Genomic DNA, 14040 nt, shown 5'->3' with positions numbered 1-14040 from the left:
GCCCTGATCCCTGCCCTGAACCCTGCCCTGAACCCTGCCCTGAACCCTAATCCTAACTTTAATCTCCAGAAGGTCAGGAGCTGCAGGACTGTGTCTGGTGTAATGTCGTCCCACAACAGTTTACAGCACTGTTTCTGATTCTCCTTCAGGTTCATCACAGAGAGTTGGAGTTGATTCAGTGAAATAGCGCCACCAGTGGAAGGGAGCACATGTAGCGTCTGTACAATTACCACCGATCATGTGTACTTCTGTATATAGAGTGTTCTGTTGTAAATGCGGCTGTTTAAAAATGTTTAGTATAAAACTGTACATTAATGTACCCCATGTCCTCTCTATCTCTCTATGTCTCTATAAATAACCAGGCTGTGTTCATTAAAATCCATTCAAAATTATATCTCCTTAATTAAATAAATAAATAAATGAAACAAGTCTCTGAATCTTTTTCACACAATTTCTGAATAAAAACGTAATTAAAGGGTTGTTAAAGCGTTGTAACTGAGTCTTGAGCCTATCGTCCACTTTAACTGAATATGTATTAAATGTACAGTCTGTGTATATTCAGTGACAGTGTGATATTAATAGAATAAATAATCAAACACCGCGGGATATAAACATGGAGATGTGACAGATTCCTCTCCCGTCTTGTCCTCCGTATTTTAGCAGCTGCTTTATTAAATCCAGGGCTTGCTTTCTCTTACACTACATTGCACCATGCCTCGGTGTCCATTACCTTCCACTGTACATTACATTTTCCGTTTGAAGGCTGGCGCTGGAGAAAGTGCCCTGGTTCATTACTGTGCTGTGCGTCTGACTCTGAAACGCCTCGTGCACACACACCGTGTTCAGCGCCGAACTGTTTACTGCAACAATTCATCTTCTTTTTCGTTTATTTCCGTTCTCTGTGACTCGTGTGACTCTGTGCTGCGTGAATAACTGCGTTACAGATGAATACGATTCTCAGAATGGGATCTTTTTTACAGCCAAAATGTATATGATACATGCACCTTTCACATACTGTAACCCTGGGGATGAGGCATTTCTACAGAACCAACAGTCTCCACTGTGAGGAATAAAAAAGATCTGGGTACAAGAAAGTATATATGTAATTATGGTAATTTCACTGTCTTTAAGAATGGTTAAAAATGTGGGGATTTGCTGAAAAGACAATGGCAAATATATAATATTTTACATTTAAAACTGAGAGAAATCCGCTTTCTCATCATCCACCACTTTAGCCCCGCCCACCTACACAGAAGTTGTAGGTTTTAAAGCTCAGAGAACACTGTATTCAATCGAGACAGAGCTCATTTGCATATGCATTTTTAGACAGTAGAGCTGTATATATATATGAATATATGAAAATGTGACAGGGGCTCCACTCTGTAGGAGCTGATGTTTCCACCCCCTGCATATACACCAGGGTAAACACAGGGGTCATGAAAAACAAATACATACATATATTTCTCACATTTCCATGTTTTCATCCCCATCAGCTGACATCACTTTAGCTCCACCCACTTACATAGAAAAATAAAAACAGCATTTATTTTATTTATTTATTTATTTATTTTTTCGAATGCATGAAATGAACAGCAGCCAATCAGAATTAAGCTCATTCACATTTGTCCAAACACAGTAGGTTTGTTAAGGTTTTTCTGTTAAACAAAAAATATCGAAATAAAGAAAAAAATGAAAGAAAGAAAGAAAGAAAGAAAGAAAGAAAGAAAGAAAGAAAGAAAGAAGACTAAATAAAGAAATAATAAAGAAATAATACTGAAAAGAAAGAAAGAAACAAACAAAAGACTAAAAGGACAAATAAAGTAAAATACTAAAGAAATAAATAAAGAAGAAGTACTAAAAAGACTAAAGAAAGAAAAAAGAAAGAAATAAAGAAAGAAAGAAAGGATGAATGAATGAATGAATGAATGAATACGCCATAGGCTCCATACCATGGCCCTGATCAGAATAGAGAGCTTACAATAAGGAAGTGTAAATAGATCGATAATTATTTATATAAATCTGCCCCACCCCATGTTTCCCCCAGTGTCTGAGGAGGAGGTGGAAAACCAGACCCCTGCATTCTGCTGATTTGTTGAGTCTGTGAGGCTCCCACTGCGCTTCATAATCTGCTGATTTGCGTATATTATTTTGCATGCACACACACACACACACACACACACACACACACACACACACACACACAGAGGAGCAGGAATAGCCGAGGTTAGTCGGCTGGAGGACTCTAAACCAGCACTGAGCCATGGCACTGAACCTCTGGCCTCTTTTTGGATGAGTTCAACTTCACTAAGGCTTTCGCGGCTGCCATCAGCTTCTCACAGCAATGTTGACAAGTCCAGTCCATTCTTTACAGAGGAGAACAGAGAGCCACTGCCACAGAAACGATGATCCAAACTCCCAACACAGAAGCAAAGCGTGGGACCGACAGCTGGAACATACACCATCACCGACGGGGAATAAATAACACGTGCTAATGCTGTGATGAGAGATTTCTAAGGGTTTACAGAGGTGAGCTCATTACTGCAGTGAGGAGGAGAGAAGCTGCTGCGGTGCAGGAGAGCTGCAGGAACTTGGAGGAACTTGTGGAAGTCACGGGCCGCGTTTGCCCTCTACGTGTCGCGGCCTTTAGTCGCGGGAGCTGAGAGTTGAGAGTTATCTAAATGCTAAAACAGGGCTCCTGCTTTTCGCCTTTGTGGGTGAGTTAGCACAGAAAGGGCTATTTTTAAACATCCTGACATTCAGCACCGTGGCCCTGGTGCTCGCACACGCACACACACACACACACACACACACACACTTATACTTGGCAAAGGCAGGAGCTCCAGAGCCATGCGCCACTTCCCAAGCAGCCACTTCATCAAAGATTAATTGAGCATTGTGTGCCCCTTAAATTCACACAATAATTATTACTCAAGGCACTGAGCTGAAAATCCTCTTATACATCGTCTCAGACCTGAGCACCTCTGAGGTTTAACAACAATGGAAACACATCTGTATGGTTCTGGAACATTTCTGTGAGGAACTGATGTCCACATAAACACTACAGAGGTCACGTAAATGAGTTGCATGATTAGTTCTGGTATCGGACAGAGCTCCATTTCTGCAGAGAACAGTTTCACACACACACACACACACACACACACCTGTGGACATTCTCACAAACTGTCACTCACACACACACACACACACACACACACACACACACACCTGTGGACATTCTCACAAACTGTCACTCACACACACACACACACACACACACACACACACACCCCTGTGGACATTCTCACAAACTGTCACTCACACACACACACACACACACACACCTGTGGACATTCTCACAAACTGTCACTCACACACACACACACACACACACACCTGTGGACATTCTCACAAACTGTCACTCACACACACACACACACACCTGTGGACATTCTCACACCCTGTCACTCACTCACTCACACACACACACACACAAACACCCTTGGGCAGTTTCACACATTCACACAAAGACACACACTCACCCAGTCACTCACTTATACTTACACACACGCACATACACACACACACACACACACACACACACACCTGTGGACATTCTCACAAACTGTCACTCACACACACACACACACACACACACACACACACACACACACACCTGTGGACATTCTCACAAACTGTCACTCACACACACACACACACACACACACACACACACACCCCTGTGGACATTCTCACAAACTGTCACTCACACAAACACACACACACACACACACACACACACACCTGTGGACATTCTCACAAACTGTCACTCACACACACACACACACACACACACACACCTGTGGACATTCTCACAAACTGTCACTCACACACACACACACACACACACACACCTGTGGACATTCTCACACCCTGTCACTCACTCACTCACACAAACACACACACAAACACCCTTGGGCAGTTTCACACATTCACACAAAGACACACACTCACCCAGTCACTCACTTATACTTACACACACGCACATACACACACACACACACACACACACACACACACACACACACACACTCACCCAGTCACTCACTTATACTTACACACACCCTTGCACAGTTTCACACATTCACCCATTCTCTCTCTCTCTCTCTCTCTCTCTCTCTCTCTCTCTCTCTCTCTCTCTCTCTCTCTCTCTCTCACACACACACACCAGTGGACAGTTTCACAGAGTCACTCAATACAAACCTGTGAGTGAGTTTGGACTGCAGGAGCAAACTGGAGCACACGGAGAAACCCCACACAGACACAGAGAGAACACACCACCCTCCTCACACACAGTGACCTGAGGTTCGAAACCCCGGGCCCTGAGACCACACCACCACATTAAAGCCCACTGCTCTAGAAATAACCCCCTGGATGTGTGCAGAGGATGAAGCTGGGGCTGACGTTGTGCTCTCCAGCGCAGACCTTGCATCAGAAGCAGAGGCAGATGTGTTTAAAAATGCAGCAGCAGCAGCAGTGTGTTCTGCAGGTGCAGAGCGCTGGAGGCAGAGGGTGGAGTTCGACTAGAGACACATGAGTTCAGCTAAGTTCAAGTGAACCTTGTTCCCACAACCATTCGCTGGCTCTTAGAGAAGAGGGTCTCACAAACTGATGGTATGGAGGAAGAAGTTTCTGGGAGTGGAGAGTTTATACTTCAATTTCTAAAAGCATGAGTCCGCAATGTCTCCAGGAGAACATTATACACAGAGCTCAGAGGAAAGCAAATGAGTGACTATAGACTCTCTCTCTCTCTCTCTCTCTCTCTCTCTCTCTCTCTCTCTCTCTCTCTCTCTCTCTCTCTCTCTCTCTCTCTCTGTTCCAGACTTTCAAACCTCCCCAAAAACAGCTGATAATTACTGTGAAGACGGAAAATTACAGCTGGTGATGGCCCTGGTAATCAGGCAGTCTGCAGTCTAAGAAGGGTAAGGAAGAAATTGCATGGTGCACCAAATTGTAGGTTGAGAGGAAGAGAGAGGGGGCGAGAGAGAGAGGGAAATGAGAGTGAGAGAGATAGAGAGAGGGGGAGAGAGAAGAGAGAGAGATGTTAAGAGCGAAAAGAGAGCGACACAGTTGAGAGAAAGGGGAGATGGAGCTGTCCATGGTGCTGAAAGCCGGACACCCACAGAAACACAGCCTGTATTTTATGCCCTGATTTCTCACCCTGTGCTCACTTTTCTGAACTTGGCTGGTGAACATTCGATGGACCCGCTGCACTGCACAGCACGATCACATCAAATGATATGAAATTACATGAAATTTTATGAAACCGTATGAAATTACACTACAATAGGAGCGAACAATGCAGACTTAGCCCCCTGTGTGCTTTAGTAACAGCGTCAAATCTTCTGGGAAAATCTTTAACACAGATATGAACCAAAGTGGTGAGCATTTGATGGAACTGAAACATCAGTGAGGTCAGTTGCTGACGACACCAGCTCACCTCAATGTAACTGAACAGATTGATGCGTGGTCTCTGACTTTTGCTCAGTAGTGAATATTATCCCATAATATAATATATGCCCAATGATACATATTTGGCAGAAGGAGATATTGTAGTTTCTTGTATTGTACAACAATGTTTCTACATCACTAACACCGCAGTAACACTCTCTGTAAATGACTTTATGAGCCGATCAATATTCCTCAATATATCTGAGTGATTCCAAGATGTCGTCGAGGAAAACACACTCCTAAAAACGTCAGAGTGGGCGTTTTTTACGAGCTCCTATAACAACACCCCGTCTTAAGGTTGTGTAATTGCTCCACTTATTGCTACGCCATCTTGGTGTTGCCAAATGTATTTAAGAACATTATTTTTTTCCCAGCGTGTGGCAATGATTCAAGCAGGAATCGATCGATAAACTACAGCATTCCTCTTGGACGCTTCTACATCCATTCAGGAGTTGGGTCGTAAAGCAGAAGGCCGGCGTGTGTCCAGGCAGTGCGGTCACCAGCACAGGACCTTGGCAACACTTTATCTTAAGGAAAATATATTAGGCATTTTTGGAGGTCTTGTTTCAGACTAAAAGCCTTATTATGCTGTAATAAACTGTTAATTAGCTGTGTAATACATGTTATTTTTTCCAACGTATAATGAAAAGAAATTGTCATCAGAAATTATAAAATTACTTTTAATAATGCATGATTTAAACATTGTATACATTGTAAATAAAAGGTATATCACTAAAGATTTCCATTTATTACACCACCAATTATGTGTTAATAACAAATAGAGTGTAAAACATCTTGAATTAAATGTTTATAAGAGTCTAATAGGCTTTATTCACTGTGTATTAAGCTTCCTTAAAACAACTAAAGCCTGTTTTTGTATGCTATAAATAATACAACATTTATAAGAATTTAATTAAAGCTTTATTCACTGGGTGTTAAGCATTACTCACAGTGAATAAAGCAATTATGAGCATGTAATTAAGGCTTTATTCATTGTGATTCAAAGCTTAGGAACCAGTGATTAAATAATGTATATAAACATTTACTAAATTATTAATTCAGTTTGAAACATTGAATTAATGTTTATTCGCTGTGAGTTCAATTAATGGCCATTTTAAAGCATTTATAAGCATGTAATAAAGGCTTAAATGACTGTGTATAAAGTATTTATAACATTTAATTAAGGCTTTATTCACTGTGAGTAACACCTAATACCCAGAGAATAAAGATCTGAGCATTTAACAAAGGTAATATTGTATAAAGCTCTGAGAAAGCTCTTCTCTAAAAATAAAATGATACCAGAAGCTTAAAGTCCTCAGACTGAATCGGGGGAAGCACATGGGCTCAGGGGCTTGGGGGGGGGGGAGTGTTTGGAGACTCGAGAGGGAGGACGGTGAAAAGCTGATTTAGTGGTGGGCTGCTCGGTGTAGAAACACATTCTGGATTGACCACCTCCTGTTGAGAGCTGACCCCCGGGTCACGGAGGGGAGATTTCATCAGCTGGCTGTTGCCTTGGCGTCCAGAGGTTTGAAGTAAAAGCGGCCTTGCATCAATCTCCCAAATGATACGGCATTAAGGAGGAGGTTTTTACAATGAGAGCAATCCGTCATGGCATGGCCATAACACCGCCATTAAATCTTACATCTAGTGGACGTCCAGTCTCTTTTAGAAGTGTGTTTATCCATCACACTTAAAATATAATGCTTCCGCAAGGGTCCTTTGATAAAGAAAATGGTTTTATATAGAACCTTGAACACTTGAAGAACCTTTTGAGTGATTAAAGGGTTCGTCAGGTTGATGGAGAGTGTGCTATAGATGGTTCTACAGAGCACCTTTGTGAGAAGGCTTCGATACGGCACCAGAAACAACTCCAATATTGTAACAAGCTTGACATCATAACAGTAGAGGAACCCTTTTGGGTCAAAATAATATCCAACCAAGTGTTCAGGGTTCTACACAGACCAGTTCCCTTTAACCCTCTGGGGTCAAAGAGCACACATCAACGGCCATTCACGATGTTTCTATTAAACTCTTAGCGATAACACAGCACAGAAATACAGTTCAAACACTCTTTTGATCACATGTCATTGCCAGACTGTACACGATACTGTACATGATTCTGTACATCCCTTACCGGCCTCCTCTGTCTCTCACGGTGTCTATCTGGTGGATTCACTTGTTTTATTTACTGATTCTCACATTCAGAAAGGACTCTAGTGTTGGGACATTGCTGTGTGGATTTGATGGCATTCAGTTAAATAAACCTCAGTGTAGTAAGATGCTGATGTTGAAGGATAAGTCATCATCCATCTCAAATGTAAGGGATAGAGCTTTTTCACTTCAGAGAACACCATTCCACTGTTACAACTGGTGATTTTCTGAATATCAAATTATTAATTATTACTGGGGCAGCCGTGGCCTGGTGAGGGAACTGGGCTCGTTTCGGTTTGATCCTCGGGACCGGCAGATCATGACTAAACTGCCCTAGAGCAAGGCACCTAACCCCCAACTACTCCCTGGGCACCGTGGCTAGGGGCTGTCCTCTGGGCACTGCTCACTGCCCCCTAGTGTTCATTAGTGTGTGTGTGTGTAAATGTGTGTTTCACTGCAAGGACTGAGTTAAATGTAGAGCACAAATTCCTCTGTGTGCAGCACCGTGGCCAATAAAGTGATTCTGGTTCTGATTCTAATTGAAGGTCAGGCTTTGACTCAAGCTCCTCAAGTGTTAGGGTTTTTAAACAAACAAACAAACAGATAAACAAAATAATAATTATTTCAGTATGAAATCCATTCTGAGTTGACGTCCACGTCGCACACCACTGCTGCAGTCACACACACAGTGATCATTCCCCATAACACTGTCTCTTTATTTCCAGATACTTGTCATTGCTAGATTTATCACGCACACACACACACACACACACACACACACACACCACAATTGAATCTTAATTGATTTGTTTCATTTTCTTGTTTGTTTGTTTGTTAGTGAATGCCCCTGTCATTCTGTGAAGGAGAGAGAGAGAGAGAGAGAGAGAGAGAGAGAGAGAGAGACAGAGAGAGAGAGAGAGAGAGAGAGAGAGAGAGAGAGAGAGAGAGAAAGAGAAAAAGAGAGAAAGAGAGAGGATGATGATGGGTGTGTAATCCATCAAACACCAGATGAATTGCCTGTGGGGCTGTTTAATTTATTTTCTCCCCACCACTTTGAAAACTGTTGGCTCAGGCCATTCTCACATATTCATAAATCTTCTCCAGATAGGACTGTGACTCAGAGAGAGAGAGAGAGAGAGAGAGAGAGAGAGAGAGAGAGAGAGAGAGAGAACAATGAAAACTACTTCTTTGCTTATTCTGTTTATTTACTGATGCCAAAGCCAAAGGTTTTGCTTCAGAAGTCACTACAAAGCTAGAGACCACCTTTATCAACACACACACACACACACACACACACACACACAGAGAGAGAGAGAGAGAGAGAGAGAGAGAGAGAGAGAGAAAGAGAGAGAGAGAGAAAGAGAGAGAGAATATTCATCCAAATATCTGCTGTGATTGTTTTTCAAGAAATTAATAAAATGCACGTAACCAGACGACTCTAATATTTTTAAATACATTTTGTATGTTTTATTTAATTCAACCACATTCACCAATCAATCAACCAAAACATTAAAAACCAACTCTTTGTTTCACTCTCCATCCTCTCTGCTCCACACACAGCTCTCAGAGGGGCACTTGTTGTTCTACAATTAGACAATGTGGTTCATCTGTTGCTCTGCATACTTTGTTTTGTAATGCTCAGGACCCCCACAGGACCCCCACTGGACCCTCTCAGGACCCCCACAGGACACCCACTGGACACTCTCAGGAACCTCTCAGGACCCCCACAGGACCCCGTCAGGACCCCTCAGGACCCTCTCAAGACCCCCACAGGACACCCACAGGACCCCGTCAGGACCCCTCAGGACCCCCTCAGGACCCTCTCAAGACCCCCACAGGACACCCACAGGATCCTGTCAGGACTCCCTCAGGACCCCCCTCAGGACCCCACTCAGGACCCCTACAGGACCCCACTCAAGGCCCCCTCAGGACACCCACAGGACCCCCTCAGGACCCCCACAAGACCCCCACCGGACCCCCACAGACAATGTAGGCTATTATTTGAGCACTAGATCCTTATCAAACCATAGTTATAGGGTTATTCAGACCATTAGAGACCTGCCTTCATTAAAACCACCTTAAAGAGTTCGTTCCAAACAACGTACGGCGGGAAATTCAGTGACAAACGACTCCTCCATTTAACTACAACTTGTTAATTCCCACCTTCATTAAATCCTCCTCTCTCCTTGATGAGAGGATATTTATAGCCCCCCGGTGGGACGCAGACGGAGCATCTTGAGACGAACCAATATCCCGAGGTTATTTATTTATATTCCAAGCAGAATTAAAACACGAGGGAAAGACTCTGGGTTTGTGTAATCAAGGGTGTGGAGACGGTCAGTCCTTCATTTCTGCACTCACTGTCCATTCTCTCAGCGCTACTGACCACACAGGAGCACCCTGTCATTCTGTAGTCCAGCTGTTGCTCTGCATACTTTGTTACCTCCCTTCCCCCCTGTTCCTCAGCGCTCAGGACCCCCACAGAGCAGGTGTGATGTGGTGGTGGATCATTCTCAGCGCTGCAGTGACACTGACATGGTGGTGGTGTGTTAGTGTGTGTTGTGCTGGTGTAGAGTGGATCAGACACAGCAGTGCTGCTGGAGTTTTTAAAACCCCTCCATCGACCAAAAACATCCAGCCGACAGTGCCCTGTGTCACTGATGAAGGACTAGAGGACGAGCGACACACACTGTGCAGCGACAGATGAGCTACTGTCTTTGACTTTACATCTACAAGGTGGACCAACGAGGGAGCAGTGTCTCACAGAGTGGACAGAGAGTGGACACAGGGTTTAAAAACTCCAGCAGCACTGCTGTGTCTGATCCACTCTACACCAGCACAACACACACTAACACACCACCACCACGTCAGTGTCACTGCAGCACTGAGAATGATCCACCACCACATCACACCTGCTCTGTGGGGGGTAGAATTACAAAGTACAGTAACCCTCTCCTAAACCCTGAGGTACATTGTTCTTTAACGTGGTTCTGGAGGCGCAATCGTAATCTAACGCCTCCTCGTCTGATGCAGATGAAAGTGAAGAGAGTTTCTGAGCAGCTTGTAGATGTCTGTAGAAAGAGATCACCATCATCCAGGAACCTTCAAAACCACCACATAATCTGAAGCTACATGTTTTCAATCAAATTTCAGGATCAGATCGCCACCACAATGCTGCGTAATCCTCCTTCAGAACTTCGGTCGTCCGCCAACAGCTTCTCCACATGAGGTTTCACTAAGCCTCGCACGGAGAGCACACCCTCCAACACCTCGCTTCGCCTTTCTCTTCTTTATTCCTCAGAAAACACTCACGAGACGCAGAATCTAGACTTTTAATTACGCAGCGCTGGGTTTGTGTTTGTAGAAGATGTCATCATCGTTTGGATCAGCTCAAGAGTTCATTAACAAAACAACAGTCTTCACATAGTTTTTGTCATTTTCTGGAGACAAACCTCAGCAGTGAAGTCTCCTACCTTCTGAATTAATATCAGTAGAAAAAGTATGTTATTGACATTATACACATCTTCTCTGTCCAATTACAAACATCCATCTCCCTAAATATTAACTGCACAGATAAAGGAAGTAAAAACCTTCTTAACGTTCAATAGAAATCAATGTAAATAGATTTCATTCAGTGTAATTTTGGAGCCTTTCTATTGGTCCATGTTTTACACAGTGTGAAAGGACAGCTGCTGTTTACAAATGATGTAGTCAACTGAACATCCACCAACATGGAGATACGTGTTTGTTAACTGCACAGTGATGAAATGTAGCTACAAATTTAACTTTGGTGAAAGCTATTGTTGCAGGTGGAGTATTGTGTCCATGTTTGGGAAAATGGAAGATATGTTTTGAAGAGAAACGTTTATAATTACTATGCTATTACCTGTGTAATTACACATACTAGCATCAACACGAGAGAAATAACTCTAGACTTAACTGTAGTTAAAACAGAGAAAGAAATATGCTAAAATTTTTAAAAAGGTTACTTGAGAAATAAAGATCTAAACTCTTTAAAAGTTATTTATCTGCATTTGTATAACATTCTGAAAAGGTTTCCTCACCATTCGCTAGCTCTTAGGTGAATAAATGAATGTAAAAACACACGGTCTCTGCTGGTATGTCTCTCTCTCCTCGTGTCAGAGGCATCTGGTGTATTTAAAGATTGTGGAGAGAACTAAAGACATTAAAAAGCAAAAACCAAGATTAGGATGTTGCTCTATTCCTGCTCCATAGGGGGGTAACACTGACTTATTTCTGCTGTTACAGGTCACTTAAGGTGGAAATGTCTCCAAATTCAGGAGACGGCTAACTGTGTTAGCGACAGTGCTACAAAACTAAACACCTTCAGTTACACATGAGTTTCTGTGGGAATTCAAACAGTGAATAAAATGTTACAGATGAGTTACACTTCACCCGCTTACAAACAACAGTCATTATTTCTCCTCAGACACACCTTAAAAGACCACCTTAAAAGACCACCTTAAAAGACACTGAGCTACATTTCCCCACATTCGTAAATGTTCCCTTTAAAGAGCATTATATTTTTCTTATTTTTTGAAAAATTACAAACATTCTCACTGGGCACATCATAAAGTTTACTATGTGTATTAAACATATTTGTGGGTGTTTAGATTTGTGGGTTTCTGTCAACTGAGCGTTTAAACCCCTGACGCTCCACCCGACTACAACGGGCAGGTTCTGTGCTCATTTAACACTACCACCGACAGTTTACTGTACTTTGTCTGAGATCCTTCTTCAGGTGCATATCAGACAGTGTGTCTGGATTCAGTGAAACAGCGCCACCACTGGCTGGGAGCTCACTTAGGACCATAAAATAGCTACAAATCATAACGTTGAAATGTTATGAATATCTGGCGTGCCCTTTTATAATACATGCACTAATTTCAGAAGGTCTTGGAGCTGTAGGCATCCCTCTATTCACTCAGAAACCTGCAGCCCTTAAGGATCTGTACGCTGCACTAGACGGTGACGTTTAAGCACTCATGAAATTGAATAGTCTGTGTTGACCGATGGCACAAAGGGTTAAATTCAATGCCCGTGTCTCCTGGAGGGATCTAAGCAGAGCATTCCAGAGGGATTTAGAGCGAGGGATAATGGTGGGGGAATGACAAAAAGTCTAAAGCGCTGGAAGAAGATTGCCTTCTGCTCATTTGCCCCACACAATGGGCGAGAGAGCCGACTCCAGAGCTGCCAAAATCTATCTCTCCCTCTCGCGTTCGGCTCTGCACGCGCTCATTATGCAATAAAGCACTGGGACGGCTGTAATTCCACCTGCCGTCATCTTCCTCCCGGCCACAGGAAGCAACTCGGCACGGCTTTGATGGCCGTGGAGGAAGGTGGGCTTCCCTTGATGTCAGGTTCTCTGCTTTTTTTTTCACCTCAGCATTTTAGGCCCCATCCAACAGAGAGAGTACAAAATCTTGCAGAGGCCTTTGTCACATTATCGCTCACCGTTATCGGCCCTTCGCAGGTGTGAAGATAACAAAGCCTCACCCATAAAGAGAGAGAGAGAGAGAGAGAGAGAGAGAGAGAAAAGTGGGTTGAAAAAAAAAACTGTATTCAGATGTCAGAAGGAAATGGCAGGGATGAAAGCTCCAGCATGAGCCCCCAAAAAATAAAGAAATAAAATAAAATAAAATAAAATAAAAATGGTACATAGTTTTGGCAAGAAAACCTTCAGAGTCCAGACTTCAGAGTCCAGAGGTCTAAAGAGAACCAGTCAAATGAGGTGAGGTCAAATTACCTACTTGTTTCTATTGCCTCATACAGGAGCACTTTGTAGTTTACAGTTACAGACTGTAGTACATCAGTTATTACTGACACTATACATATGTAATTATATATTTATTACAAATCAAATTTACTGAAATATATCAATGATGGTGGAATCATATATCTCCATGTGGTAAAATTAAGAAAGCACCACTCCATAATGTAGACTGTTGCCCATGTTTTAATAAAACAGTAATAATAACCATGTATTTATACAAATGTAATTACATGTAATAACAGCAAAATTGACAGCAACGACTCGAGATGAGTATGCATTTGGAACAGAGGCAGATATGTACTAAAATGATTGAAAAAATGTTGTTAGTGTGTGTTGTGCTGGATTAAATGGATCAGACACAGCAGTACTGCTGGAATTATATAACCCCTCAGTGTCACTGCTGGACTGAGAACCATCTCTAATCTCAGGTAAAGAGCATCATCTGCATCTGACACACACACACACACACACACACACACACACACACACACACACACATACACACACACACACACACACACACACACACACACACAGTATCAACTCATCACTGCCATGAGTTCAAAACAGCTTGAATACACTGTACT

The 14040-nt window shown here is 42.7% G+C and overlaps 1 protein-coding gene across 2 annotated transcripts in view; it reads right to left on the bottom strand.

Moving 5' to 3' along the window:
• brinp1 (bone morphogenetic protein/retinoic acid inducible neural-specific 1) overlaps positions 1 to 14040 on the bottom strand; it is a 182929-nt gene that overhangs the window by 28895 nt on the left and 139994 nt on the right. The gene's annotated exons all lie outside the window — the stretch shown is intronic.

This window comes from Hoplias malabaricus, chromosome 2, assembly GCF_029633855.1.
Source record: "Hoplias malabaricus isolate fHopMal1 chromosome 2, fHopMal1.hap1, whole genome shotgun sequence".
Taxonomy (NCBI): domain Eukaryota; kingdom Metazoa; phylum Chordata; class Actinopteri; order Characiformes; family Erythrinidae; genus Hoplias; species Hoplias malabaricus.
The sequence above is the reverse complement of the archived record's forward strand: the minus strand, read 5'-3'. Positions and strand labels throughout refer to the sequence as shown.